Below are 13054 nucleotides of genomic sequence, written 5' to 3' on the forward strand. Positions count from 1 at the left end.
AGAAATTGATTGTGTTAGAAATTCTGATTGGATCTACATTTGACTGAAATCATATTGTTTGATTATATATACTATGTTGAACAGAATGTATCATTTTACCATTTTATTATGTTTGCAATACAACATGAATCTATTTAGGGGGTGTTTGGATAAGAAAAAAAGGTGCTTATTGCTTATTCCCACAATAAGCTAATTTAAGTGTTTGGATAAAATCCAACTTATTAGGCTAAATAAGCTAATTTTAATAAGCATATCTCCCGATGCTTATTGTTTATTGCTTATTCCCACCACAATTAAACTATAAGCAATAAGCTAAATAGCTAATCCAAACACCCCCTTAGTTATTGCAATGTCATTTAATACAAAAGTAATTCTCGCAATTACATTTACGGGTCAAAAAATTCAAAGTAAAATTTTTCACAGCACATGAAGAAGAAAACATTTTTCTTCATGATTTCACTCATGTTCTTTGGTTGTTGAATCAAATCATATGCACAGTAGTTGCCATGTTATACAAAGCATTATAATAGCTGCCAAAATCATACATTGTAATTGGATTACTAGTAAAATGTAAAGTACTTTGCTATTAAAACACTTCATCTTATGTCCTACATTGGCTTTTGAAATTACCATGATAACTAGTAGTTTGTTTTAGTGTTGGGGATGCCTTTCCAAAATAATCAATTACAGAATGCAAAAAGAACATAAGATCCAAAACTGATAATTGCAAAAGAAAATTAAGCAACTTCATAAACATATATTTAATGATAGAATCTGCCAATTTTACTTTTCCGTTGATTTCATAAATGTAGAGCAAAATTCAGATTTCATACATACATGTATGTATGATACCAACATAGCAAAAGTTATGATTCACTTAATTAATACATATATAGAGCATAAATTAGTTTTAAATTGATTTCATATATAGAGAAAATTCATCTCGACAGGAGGGAGGAGCAAAATTCATATAGTGAAAAATTCAGATTTCATCCATTAACACCAACATCAGTTTTTCAATTGATTTTATGAAAAAAAAAAAAAAGTACCTGGCGGAGGCCAACGAATGTGGTGTTGGCGTTTAGATGGAGGTCGGTGCTCTGCTTCAGGCAACGGCAGCGAGGCATGAGGGGGGAGCGTCGCCTTCAAAGTGCACAAGAGGAACAGAGTCGAACGACGAGGATTATTTTCTCATGGCATAAAAGACTTTTTTGGGCCAACCACATTTCAAGTATGGACTGAGTCATTAGATGGGTCAGTGATTGGTAACCGAGTCATCTAACATTGAGCCTTATCAAACAAGCTGACTGGACCAGTTAGCTATGTATCAAACACCCCCATTAGCATATCGATTATTTATGAAAAAGTTCAAAGATTTTTGGATAAAAGATAGCGACTCAACCCAAAAACCCGTACTTGTGTTGATCCGAATCTTGCCACCTTTATAAAAGTTAAGTGATGTTTCCTACTCTGCTCTACCACAATAGGGGCCACTTCCTTCCAACCATAAATGTCAGTTCCACCATCAGGACCAGCAAGCACCATAATTTTGTTCTGAGATTGTGTTTCATTCCAACAATAATATTCTATGGTCAAAAAGCGCCTTTTCCTTAAGCATTTCATTCTCCATCTAAGGTTAGGGAGGAACCTGAGGGAAAAACTAATTTCTTACAAGAAGAAAGAGGGAGTCGCCCGTCCCGAGAAACAAACGTATGCTTTGGTGAGCGAGAAGCAGCCAGGTATAGGAGAAGGAGCAGTGGGCTTAGTAAATATAGTATATAGTTCCACTTGGTGAATAGTGTGTCGGCTCGGTTGAGTCATTTTTTTTCGTCTGGCTTGCAACAGACTTGTTATAGTAGAAAGAAGTTTTGATCCGGAAAAAAAAGACAAAATGGTCATTATACTATATTTTCAAAATTATATAATGAATAATATCAGTTATCAATCACATATTTATTTAATTATAATCATGTAGGTAGACCATCTTTGATATTTTGTATTTTCATTTAAATCAACTGGCATAAATTATAGTTTGGACAAAATAATGAAGGGACAGTTTTGTAATGTTCCAAAACTCAGAACCAAAATATATATTTTTTTAAAATTGAATAAGCATCAACTAAACCTGTTTTTCAAACCACAAAGTATTCAAAGAGTATCCATAAAAAACCCAAAAGTACATCAGAGTCATTAAAGAGGAAAATCATGGTGTGTGCAATATGATCATCCCGATCTCTTCCCATGGAACATAAACGGAAAACCGTAATCACAAGGCTCTATTTCACCCTCGAGTCAAGGCTGTACCGGGTCTATTTCACCCCCGGCTCTATTTCACCCTCGAGTCAATTTCAACTCATATGTCAGCTCAAGGTTGTACCGGGTCTAGTTAACCCCCGAATCTATTTCAACTCATATGTGAGCTCAAGGTTGTATCGGGTTTATTTCACCCCCGAGTCTATTTCAACTCAATCGGTATTTGTCAACTGTACGAGTCTATTTCATCATCGGTTCTATTTCACCCTACATACATACAACAAGTAGACATATAACCATATAGCAAGAGTCACAAAGACAACAAGCACATCCAACCCTAGTATCCTACAGTATAGTGAGCAAACTCACCTTGCTTTGCTGCTAAACAAATAGATGCTTGGGATGTTGAATCAGAAAATCCTCGCACTAACAAATCAAATAAAACGCTAATGAATAATTGGGTCATAACCATAATTGGGACATTAAACGATTAATTCTGACTCCCAGGGTAAAAGACCATTTACCCTTCCCTCAATTTCCCTAATATCCATGTCCCACACTCAATGGCACAAAAAGCCTAATAATGGCCCAAATCCTAAAAGACACTTAAGGCCCAATATGGACCTAAATCCATGAAGGGCAAAGGCCTAACAATGGCCCAACTCAAGAAAACTGGTGGCCCAACAAGGGCCCAAAACCCTAAAGTCTAATGGCCCAAAATTGAAAAGCCCATAAGGCCCCTGATTGAGTACGCTTAGCGTACCACGTGGTTACGCCCATCGTATTGCCTTACGACCAAGGTTACGGGGCTTCATCCGCGCGCCCGGTGTATGCCTCTGATGACCAAAACTTCATTCAGCACTTAATGCTTTAAGACCAAATGTCCATTTTTCAAATCCAGGCCTTAGGGAACGTCTTAATCTAAAAAGTTCACTAACTTGGTGCCTTTACATGGCTCAAATGGATTCAAACCATAGATTTAGCATCCTATTTTCACCAAATGGACATATATATATATATATATATATATATATATATATATATATATATATATATATATATATATATATATATATATATGCATGGTTGATCCTCAACCATCAAGATGCTAACTTTATAACATCAAGAGGAGCAACTCATAACTTCTGAAGTGCTAAATTCCCACTAGATCTCATTCATTGGACCAAAAAGTGACTAAAACTCTACTAGATCTAGATCTAAGCATAGAATGAGCAAGGTCAAAGCTTTATACCTTTATGAAGCTAAAAATGGTGAATGGAATCTGGATCTACAAGCTCCTCCTTGATCAATGCTCCTAAACCAAGCTTCTTCTTCTTGAAAATAAACCAAATACACACACATGACAACTCTCACTTAAATAGGGTTAGGGTTTCGAAATTGGACTCAAAATAGGCTATGGGGGTTGTTAAGGAGGAAATATTGTGCATAAGGTTGCTTAAATATGGTCAAAACCCTAAAAGTAGGGTCTGAACCCTGATTACATAGGCCCTACGTACAAGAGGTACGCCCGACTTACGCTCCCCCTTCCCAAAAATTAAAATAATGCCCCTAGGACCAAATTTGCAAACTATATTCACACCAAGGATCAAAATGAAAGATACCTCAAATCGGATGTTACAAGTTTGATGGAGAAATGCGAATTATTTGAAGTTTTGAACTTGTTTGATGATTTATGTTCATTAAAAAAGTTGGTTAAAATTCAAAAAGTTAATAAAATTACTCTTTGCTTTTTGTCCCTTGAATTAAGTCCATTTTTCATTTTTAACATTAACACTTTCGTCTAAATTTACTCTTGTATTTCTTTCATTCTCTATATAATTTTTTGTAAAAAGTTAGCATAAAGTTATTTTATTTTTTAGATAAATCTAAATACTAAATAAATAAATAATTTTATGCACTTGAAAATTCTTTTTATATTTAAAAAAAAAAAAAAAAGCCATGATCTATTAAAGCAAAAAAAAATATATCCACTAATCACCAAATTTTGTTGTCAAACCTAATTGGATTTTTGGTAAGATTATTTGCGTTTTTTTAATGCATTATAATGAGCTTCGTTTCCAACCCTTCGGGAATGTTGGCAAGCTGGAGATAAAGCTATTTGGATCTATGTTCGTGAGTCGGAGTCTCATGTGGGTCAGATTATCCGGTTGTAGCTCTTAATATCACTGGTGGAGGTAATTTAGGCTCTTTCACTTGTAATGAATATGATCAATTTCAATTGTATGGATTTGGAATCAGGAAAAATTATGTTGGCTGTAATATGAAATTGATGGGTAAGTTGTCAAATGCTATCTCAAAGCTTTAAATCTTTTCGCTCCCATTCCATGATTTAAATGGTGTAATTCCTGATGAAATTTGGGGTATGAATAAGATGGAAGTGATTGATCTCGAAGGGAATATACTCAATTGGAATTTAAACTCCAATTTTAGAGATTTCGAAAACCTTAGGGTTCTTAACCTTGGATTTAATCAGATATCTGAAAATATACCCAATCCGTTATCCAATTTGAAGAATCTCCATGTGTTCAATCTTATAGGAAATCATCTAAATGGTTCAATTCCACGGTTCTTCAACGAGTTTACCAATTTGTAGTAGAAGGAAAGCAACGTTTTTCATTACATTTTTCATTGATTAATTCTTTTGTTGTGACAATTTTTTAAGGATGCTTTGAATTAGCCTCTGATTGCTCCTACAAAACAGACTTTACAACTCCAATCACTGTGACAGTAGGCACGACATTCAAACGTTGGGTCTGGCTAGACATATTGTTGAATATGTAAACTTGTGAATATAAAGAACAATGAAAAATGGTTAACTCGACTTGCTTTTGATTAGGAATCATAGTCGTTTAGATGAGATTCCAAACTTGGATTACTCTGATGGAGTTCAAGTTCAGTATACTGGATTTAAATTATGTGATCACAATTACGGGGGGAGAGAGAGAGAGAGAGAGAGATGGGCCCTCTTATTTTTTTATTATTTAAATAAATAAGTAAGTATTAGAATTAAAAATGAAATAAAAATATAAAATACATACCCCAAAGGTATTAAAGTTTTTCAGATTACTGAGTGACAAAACTAGCTTAAAATGACCATGAAGCCAAAAAAGTTAGAGTTTGGATTAAACCTCAAAAAATACATACCATAGGGACCATTTTTTAAGTTTTATCTAAAAGAAGATTTATTTGTTCCTTATGTGAAAAGCACTTTACGCCATTTAACTAGACTCACCGAGTTGCATGAGAAACCTGCAAAAATGGTCTATGTGGTTTCTCATTTTATGTGGTTATGATCCAACATTTAAAAAGTTACAGATTTGATCATTTTCAACAAGTTTTGTTGTTGTTTTCGTCCCTCTTCCGTTAACTTTAACATCTTGGTTGTTAACTTTTTTAAAATGACTATTTTACCCCAGTGACCATTAATGCAACCAAACTACAAAGACCATTTCTACATATCTTCTTTTTACTTTTATTGAATTATTATATATTGATAAATGTTATTTTTAATATATACTATTTGTATATTAATAAATATTGCTTTATTAGATTATTAATTTCTTTTAATTTTTTTTAATTTCTTTGTTATCAGATATTTTAATTGGATAATTATATATGAAAAAATATTATTTTTAATACATAATATTTATATATTAATAATTATTATTAAATTGGATTATTAATGTATTTTAGTTAATTTTTTATTGGATTAATTCTTTTTTATTGGATAATTATATATTAATAAATATTATTTTTATTATTAATATTTATATCATAATAAATATGTAGCGCCTAGGTCGTCAGGTATGAAATTAATCTATTATTCTACTTATTTCAGTTAAAAGGTGATGAAGGGTTCGTAAGTACGTTGGACGTACATTAGGTACGCATGACATACTCCTTGCATGCGCATCAGCGGGGTGATCCTAGCGTATGCTCAACGTACCCATGTGTACGCTGGCATACTCAAGCTGATTGATGACGCGCCTTCTAGAACGGGCCAAGAGAAGGATCCTCGGGTCGGAGGATTCTCCAACCAGTTTAGCCAGGCCCATCATGGTTACTCCAGCAGGTCCCTATTGCCCGGGCGTTTCTTCAGGGTGAGACGCCCGCACGGAAGGTCCGGCCCTGCCAAGAGCACTATCCACTACATGGCAAATACAACGGCTACAAGTGACAAAGAGTATGCTCAGAGCATTATCCCTTGAGCCAATCGTTGGCCCCGACACAACAGGGGATGTGTTTGGCCAATCAGAGTAACAGATCATGTCGGAACTACAGTTTATGTCCCCTATACAGACCAACGAGGATCCTCATTATAAAAGGATCTCCATCTTGCCTTAAGAAGTAAGTGATCTCTCTCAGTTCTCATCACTCATACCCAAATATTTCCCACTGACTTGACCGTCGAAGCATTTTTCCAGGACCTCCTCCTGGAGAACAACTGACGGCCTTACTTGTTGTGACTTGTAGATCCCTCCGACGAAGGAATTTATCCTCAGTGTCGGTGGTCGGAGCCAAGGTCACATCACCGGTTGAAATAAACCAAAGGGGATTGCAAGCACCCAGATATGCTTGACAGTATCCGGTTGAAATAGACCGAAGGGGGTTCCAAGCACCTAAATATGCTTGACAGTATCCAGTGGAAATAGAGCGAAGGGGATTGCAAGCACCCAAATATTTTTGGTTGTATGTTTGTATGGTATGTGGTATTTTAGAGAAACTCACTAAGCTTTGTGCTTACAGTTTTCAGTTTATGTTTCAGATACTTCCAGCTCAAAGGGGAAGGGTCCGGCCTGATCGCACCACATCACCCTATGGTTTCCGTATTTTGAGATTTTGGAAATTTGTACTCTGATAACATGTTGTTATGATACACTTTTGACTATTTTGAGATTAGTATCGTATGACTTGAATGAATTTAAAAATAAAATTTTATCCTTTGGGATATTACAAGATACTACATTATTAGATTAATAATGTTTTTTAGTTAATCTTTTAACTCCTTTTTTTGGATTAATTCTTTTTTATTGGAATATTATTTTTAGTTTATTATTTTTTATATATATAAAATATTATTTATTATATTATTAATTTATTTTATTGTATAATATTAATTTTTTTTATTAGTTCCACCACAAAGTTATCGGAATACGCAAAAGTGTCGCCTACTCATCAACGAAAACTCCGGGATCATCGCCATAAACCTTCATCGGAGGTCCGACGAAACCCTACTAACTTTATACATCCAACATCTTTGGTAGCCACCTGCGACAACCTCTTCACAATCTGCTGAAATCCTCCATATCCAACACAGTGGGCAACAAACTCCTATAAACATTAAAAGTGGTGGTGGTGATCGGGTGATGGTAGTAGTGTTATCGCAGGTAACTACCGTCATCATTGGTTGTAAAATGTTGGTGGGTTTCTGTCCGACATCCGATGAAGATGTAATATTTATTAGGATATAAATATTAAAAATTAAAAATAATATTTATTAATATATAATAAATATTATATGGTTTTTGTCCAAAAATATTTTTTGGTGCAAAAGTGATCCAATTTTGGATACCTTTTGCATTTTTTGTCCAAAAATATTAACTTTAACAGTTTGATTGTTAACTTTGTATAAATAACAATTTTATCCTCAGAAACTATTTTTATAGTTTTGAAGTTGCATTTAAGGATGGACCAAGTAAATGTGTGACAAAATTTTGAACATGGACTGCTAGTGTTAAAAGTACAAAAAATGACTTGATTCAAAAATAGCACTAAACCATAGGGACCAAAATTATAATTTTTTCAAAAAAAAAAAAAAATTGAACTTGTTTAATGGTTTATGTTCATGAAAATTCAGTACAAATTCAAAAAGTATGATGTAAACGAAATGATTTGAAAAACAGAAGTATGTTAATGATACATTATACACCATTTGGATCAAAAGATATTAAAGTAAGTTCAAATACACAATGTTTTTTTATATCTATATTGCTGACAAAAATAATTCGATATCATATAGGCTTCCAACCTTCAATATCTTATTATTATTATTATTATTATTATTATTATTATTATTATTATTATTATTATTACTTAAGAAAAATATCCTCGTCATATAGCATATGTTGCCGACTAAGTGGAAACACAAGGAGTTAATTAGTGATGTACACTTGTACACACATTTATGTTCATATTGGCTTCCAACCTTCATATATGGATGAATATCTAATTCTACGACATCTTATTAAAAATCTTAAATGTTTTTTCAAAAAAAAGTCAATTTTTTGTTTCAAGAAAACAATAACAACCCGAATAAAGTTCTAGTTGAAATCAAAGTCATCTACCAATTCTACACAAAAACACATATTCTAAACACCCAAAACTTAAAAGCACTTTGTATGCAAATATCATTCTAATGCCTCCTATCTTCTACGAAATTGCTTCAATGCTTTTTACAACTAACATAAGATACCCTAACGAACAAGATGACTCGAAAGTGTTGTGATATTTCCACTTATTGAACAACCAAGTGCTGCGAAATGCATACGAAGCTGGTCCGGACCAAACTCGATAATAATATAATAGAATGAAAACGTGGAAATGAGATTCTTTGATTTATGCTTACACGAAAACTTTTCATAAATATAGTAACATTTCACTTTCACTTTGAACTTGGTAGCTTTAAAGTTTTCAAGAATCTTAAAAAGATTATTGTGTGTATTTTAAATGGAAACCTTCAACGTGTTATCGGCTTTAAAAGGGCTTTATGAACGGGTTTGAAGCATATACCAAATTCATGTTTATTTTGTTTAAATGGACATCGGTGTTGTACTTGTTTTTTTTTTTTTGGTATATATATATATATATATATATATATATATATATATATATATATATATATATATATATATATATATATATATATATATATATATATATATATATTTGAATTCTTTTCTACGACGAACACAACCAAAAAGCCAACTATGATATGAATACATATTGTATCCATGCCACCCCACTCATCTCAAAGTTTCCACAAAGGAGTTTACATAATTTCGAAAATTTTTTTGTAAATAGTTTAATAAGTAAAATGTTATTCACTAAAATAACTATTAGGGATGAAACCCATGTAAGTCGAAAATTTATATACATGCAATAGGTAACACATAAGGTATATATATATATATATATATATATATATATATATATATATATATATATATATATATATATATATATATATATATATATATATATATAGGGAATGGTTCAAATGAGAACCACAAAAGATTAAAAACCTTAAGAACCCCTATTCAATAAGTAAATGTGTATTGTGAATATAATTAAGTATGTTAAAATCCCTTTTTTTTTTTGGTAGAAAATATCAAAATCGTAATTTTTTAGTCTAATATTTTCATTTATACATTCATTCATATTTTTATACAATTTATATAAAATACAAACTTATACAATCCATTTACAGTTTAATCCACAAAATTCACAACTTGCTACAATCAATTTTATACTAATTCACATATTCAGAGAATTATCAAACCCAAACTCTATCACCACCACCAGCCACATGTGTCAGCATCATAACCACCATTCCTCACAAATCAGATATGTATATAAAGTAATGCAATGACAAGTTAAATATTACGTCTATAGTTTAATAAACCTATTAATTTACTCACTTTGAATTTAGGACTTAATAATTATAAAAACTAATACACTCTTACATAATTATAGAACAATAAAAATATTCAAAGAACATTTATATAAAAATTATACATAAATCATTCATATTTTAACAAAAAAAATTATAAAAAAATTCACAGCAAAATGCAGTCAATTCAAAGCTTAATATAGTCAATTATCGTTTAATATATAAAATTTACAGCTTAATAAGAAGTTTAGTACTTCTTTCAAAGATTAATTTACATAATATTCGCAGTTTAAATTTTATATGATTTATTTAAAATTAGAGAAAATTGTATATGTGTATAACGCACAAAATTCACAACTTAATACAACCAATTCATAGTTTAAACAGAAAACTCACTACTTAATATAGTTAACACACAAAATTCACATCTTAATACAACAAATTCCTAGTTTAATACACCAAAAGTATAAACTCACAACCATATTATCAACTTAAAAAATCTTAATACAGTTAATTCACAGTATTATACACAAAATTCACAAGTTAATACAATAAATTCCTAATTTAATACACAAAATTCACAGTTGAATATAGTCAATTCACAGTTTAAACCGAAAATTTACAATTAAATGCAGTCAATTAACAGTTTAAAACACAAAAATCACAATTTAATACATAAAATTTACAACTTAATATAATAAACTCATTAATATAATACACAAAATTCACTTCATTTGTTTTTGGCAATTGACAATTTTTTCCACATTATATATTATGTATAGTCCAAAAGTATAAATAAGCCCGATATATGAAAGAATTAAAGTATAAAATTCATGTGTAAGACATGTCATGCTTTGAATGCCTTAAAAATAATTCAACGATCTAACCTTCATTAATAGTGTTTCTAGATTGAAAGCATATTCGCCATTAAATTTGTCTATCCATGTGTACCATAATATCCTTATATGTTGCTAAGGTTTCATTGTGCATATATTTGGTAAGTATGTATTACATCCCAATGTCAGCGACTAATGTTTTAAAACGAGCAAGTTTTTCCTAAAAAAAACAATGGCATATTAATACAATATTGCATATACTAATTTGCAGCTTAATACATCAATTTAAAAACCATTCACTGTTTAATACATCAATTTATACATCATTCATAGTTTAATACAAGATTTTATACACCAATCACTCTACCCAGTGCAAAAACCAGATTAGGATAAAACATATTTAGATATTTAATACAATCACTCACACACTAATTCTCATTTCAATATATCAATTTGTTATTAATTCACTGTTTAATACGTTAGTTCAAATACCCATTAACAATTTTATTCACCGGTTCTAACTTTCATTCACAGTTTAATACACACTCACAATATTCACAACTTAACGTCTTATATATCTCATTAGAAATTTCAAGAAACAAATTGTATGTATATAATTTAAGAACTTTTCTACTTCAAAAATTCTCAATAATCCCTCAAAAATACTCCAAATTAAATTGACATAAATGACTATGAATATTTAAGTAGCCAACTAATTAATCAAATTACTTCCAAATAAACTATGTGGTAGACATTATTATCTAATTAATGAAGTATCTAAATTAAATACTATATTAATTAGCACCACTCTTGGTTAAGTAAACTAGCACATAGAAACATATTTGTACTAATTTCATAAAAACTAAAAAAATAATATCTTAGAGAGACCTCCTATTCCTATGAATATAAAATGAAGTATATATAATCACAAGCTACGGGGATCCATAAAAGCAAGAGCTATTAACTTGACAATAGATTATGCATAAAATCAAGAGCTAGTAACTTTAATAATAAATTGTGTTGAGATATTTACCTGAAAATGAACTTGAACGCAACTTGTACTCATGATCAAGAAAATTGACATGCTTTTCTGATTTTATTCCTTGACATAATCCACTGCTTCATAATCCACTGCTTCACTTAACAATGATCTGAAAATTGGATCGGAAGTGTTCATTTAATTAAAAACTGATATTTAAAATCTCTCAATCAAAGTTAAAGAGTTCGATTAAATACGTACCTGACTTACTTCGTTTCTTCTTTTTTCTAAACCACAGTAAAACTCTTAGGTGTTGTTTGTTTTTTTGGAAAAAACCTCTTCAAACCTCTTATTGCTGCGTGGCGCAGCACACGCGCAACACTTTTCATCTCGCAGTTGTTTGTTTTTTATAAGTCTTCTGAATCAAAAACCTCTATGCGTGCTCTGTTTGACGCAGCACTTGTATTGTCTCTTCCAACCTCTTCCAACCTCTTCTTCTTCTTTTTTTATTGCTGAATTTTTGATTATGTTATTAAAATTTTATTTCACATTTGTTTTTTTCGTTTATTCTTATTGAATTTATTTTTCATTTTTTTATGTTAAATAATGATAATTTCTTAATGAAATATCATTATTTTTTACTAAAATATCATTATTTTTTACTAAAATATCTTTATTTTTTGTTGACATATCATTCTTTTTTACTAAAATATCATTAATTTTTACCGAAATATTATACATTATTAAATTTTACGTATTAAAAAGCTATTTTTGGTTTATAAAATTAGTTTATTTTAATTTTTTAATATCTGCAGCAGTATGCAGATGTTAAAAAAACAAACACGCTTCTTATTATAGTCTGCAGCCGTTTGGTCCACCACTTCTACTGCAGAGGGTTGCAGAGGTGGTCCGCAGACTTCATGAATTTTTGCTTCAGAAAATCAAACAACACCTTAGTGGCCAAATCTAAGAATTATTCTTGATAGCAACTGAAATTCACTTTAGTTTGCTGTTTAGATCCAAGCTGTTAGAGGAGAGAAATTTCAGTGAAGAAGAAGAACGATAGCAATGGAGGTTGTGACTGATGGAGAAAGGCATTGGTAGTAGATTTTAGCCTGGCCTAAGACTTATTCCTGATCGCTAATAAATCAATTTTAGACTTTGATTTGGATCAGAGATGTTGGAGAAGAGAGACATCAGTGAAAAACAACAGGAGCGACAGTAGTGGAGGTCGCGATTGGCGGAGAATGGCAGTGATCGTGGGTTTTAACCGGTGGTAGAGGAAGCAAAGGGGAA

Source organism: Lactuca saligna, chromosome 9 (assembly GCF_052625555.1).
Source record: "Lactuca saligna cultivar CGN05327 chromosome 9, ASM5262555v1, whole genome shotgun sequence".
Taxonomy (NCBI): Eukaryota; Viridiplantae; Streptophyta; class Magnoliopsida; order Asterales; family Asteraceae; genus Lactuca; species Lactuca saligna.